Genomic DNA, 3,043 nt, shown 5'->3' with positions numbered 1-3,043 from the left:
CGGCACCGGGACCGCGGGCGCACCGCGGCCTTGTGGGCGCCCCGTGGGCACCTCACAGCTCTGTGAGCGCCCTACGGGCACCCCATAACCCCCTGGGCACCCCGTATCTTCGTAGGCACTGCACGGCCCTAAGGGCACCCCGGGGGGAGCCCACGGCACCCTGTAGTCCTATAGGCACTCCGGAGGGACCCCACGGACACCCCACAGCCCTGAAAGCTCCCTGTGGAGATCCCATAGGGACCCCATGGCACCCTGTAGTCCTACAGCCACTCTGTAGGGACCCCACGGACACCCCACAGCCCTAAAAGCACCCCACAGGGACCTCATGGCACCCTATAGTCCTATAGGCACTCTGTAGGGACCCCATAACCCTATGGGCACCCTGTGGGGACCATATAGAACCACGGACACCCCACAGCTCTATGGGTATCTCATAGCCCTGTGGACCCTGGACGGGCACCCCCTGGACACCCCCAAGGACAGAAACCCCAGACAACACAACTTTTTTTTTTTTTTTTAATATTTCATCAACTTTACAGGGTTACAATTGTCTTAAATATTCTGAAGTTTAAATACAATCTGTATAATAATGTTATTATAAAATGTAAACTTTCAGTGTTTTTATTTTATTTTATCTTTTTTTTAATAATCAAAAGTTTCAATACCTGAATGTTTGCAAAACTGAAATATTTCACCGGGGGCCTGGGTGCGCCCAAGGCCGCCGCTCTCAGAGGTAGAATGTGGTTTTTATTCTTTTTCTTTTTTTTGTCTTTTGTGGTTTTTTTTCTTTTTCATTTTTTACCTGAGTTAAGATATGCACGCTGGGTAAATGCGTCTGCAGCTGTGTCCGTTCCTTTTTTTCTTTCCAAACCCCAGAGAAACTGATTTAGGCTTTTTTTTTTCTTTTTTAAATTGATATGCAAAAAAAATAAAGTGGAAGGTAATACGCTCTCAAAAAAAAAAAAAAAAGAAGAGGGGGAGGGAAGGGGGGGGGGCGGATAAAAATAATTAAAAAAAAAAACAACCAACCCAAAACAGTGACTGTACAAATGCAAAAACTCACTAAGAAAATCTAATGCCCACCCTGGGCATGAGAAACACCCCCTGGGATTTCTCCTTGTGGGGAGCTGGGCTGGATCCTAACAGCAGCAGGAGCCGGACGGAGCCCCCCCGCCCCCCCCCCCCCCCCCAAGGGATGGGGTTCATGGAGCCACCAAGGGGCATTTCCAGCTCTGGAGAGGGGGGAAAAAAGGCTGGGGGTAAAAAAAAGGCTGGAAAAACCCCAAATCCCCTGAGATCACCGCTTCCCCAAGCAAAAGAAAGGGGGGGGGGCATCCATCAGCAGGGACGCCCCCCCAGGCAGCTGGGGAACGGGGAAAAAAACCCTGTGCTCGAGGTTGAAACCTGAGGAATTGAGATACCGAGTTGTGTGGGGGAGTGGGTTTCGGTATCGGGTCGCGATTGTGTCTCACGCAGATGTGGGCGAATGTTTGGGGGGGGGCGGGCAAAAAAAGGTCTAAAAAAATTGCAGAAAATTGAAACCTGGCCAGCTGGAGAGATAACGATGCTTCAAATAAATCCTCAGGGCTGGAGCTGAGGGATGTGCCAGAGGTTCCGAAGGATGCTCCCGTGTCATTCAGGACCTCCAGAGCATCCCACAGCCCCCCCCAAGCATCCTCATCCTGGATATGAGCTCCTGCATCCCGTTGCTAAATTGGGTATTTTATGCCGGTCCCCTCTAGAAACACCCTCACCCATACATCGCTCGGATCCTGCTCTTACCAAGCTGCTTATTTTTGGAGGAAAATATGCCCAAGTTGGCTTTGCACAGTAGTATTGGGGGGGGGAAATAAAGAGTTGCTGGTGCAGCCCAGCTCCTGGCCCCGCTTTCCCCCCCCAACCCCGTGGGGATGGTGGGTGGGATGCAGGGGGGAGCATCCTGCCTTTGCTGAGCAAATCAGCCCCGCGGTAAAGCCCGGATTGCCACTGCCGCCGCAGTTTAATGCCAGCCCCCCCTCCCTGGCATGAGTTGGGGGTTTGGGGGTGGGGGCAATGGCTTTCAGCTCGATTTTCTCTGCTGAGAAAATAAAGCAACAGCCTGAAAGCAGCGGGTTCCCAGGGAGGTGCCGGCCAGGCAGGAAGGGCAGCAGGACAGGCAGCGGGACTGGCAGCGTGCCCCCCGCCCCCAGCATCCCCAAAGGTGGGCAAAGACCCCCAGCCCCTGCACAGAGACTGGGGAAACTGGAGGCTGGGGCGTGCAGGCGAGCTGCCCGTGCCGGGGGCTGCCAGCTCTGCCCGCTGCCGGCACAGCCCGGCTGGGATGAGACCCCTGGCCCCGTACAAAGCCCCGGGGTCCCGGGGCGCCCGTGGGGTTCCCAGGGGAAGGAGCAGAGCTGGACCCGGCCACCGACAACGAGAGGAGAGGAGAAAGGAGGTTACGCGGTTTCCAAGCTCCCGTTTCCCTGATGAACGCTAATATATATCATTTGCATGTTAAAGTTCGATTCTTTTCTTTTCTTTTTAGAGAATAAAATAGAAGCTATTTACAACAAAACAATCAAACAACAACCTCTTAAAATCCCATATAGTGAGTGTAGTTCTCAAAATAAAGGGGGAGGGAAAAGGATCTAAATGAATAAAATATCTCCCGATTTCCAATTTTTTTTTTTTTATCTTTTTTTCCTTTAGAGAGTGCCGGGGGGTTTCACTAAAGCTCGCGTCGGCAGGCGTCCGTGCGTCTGTCTGGAGGTAACACGAGTTAAAAAATAATAATAATAATAATAATAAATGTACAGTGCAAAGTGTGATGTGAGTGAGGTAAACGGTCCCGGACTGGCGCGGCGCAGTGGGACAGCCGGTGCCTCCGGCAAAACCCCCGGGCTAAAGCTTTTCTGCCTCGCAAAGGAAAACCCAACAACACGAGAACAAGGGCAGAGCCCGGCCAGACCCCGGTGAGACCCCGGTGAGACCCCGGTGAGACCCCGGCCCCCCGCGCCCAGACAGCTGCCGGGCAAGGGCTGGCGGGGCAAGCTCTGCCCCCCCC

The sequence above is a fragment of the Haliaeetus leucocephalus genome, unplaced genomic scaffold, assembly GCF_000737465.1.
Source record: "Haliaeetus leucocephalus isolate CR32 unplaced genomic scaffold, Haliaeetus_leucocephalus-4.0 Scaffold164, whole genome shotgun sequence".
Lineage (NCBI taxonomy): Eukaryota > Metazoa > Chordata > Aves > Accipitriformes > Accipitridae > Haliaeetus > Haliaeetus leucocephalus.
Note: the sequence above shows the minus strand (reverse complement) of the source record.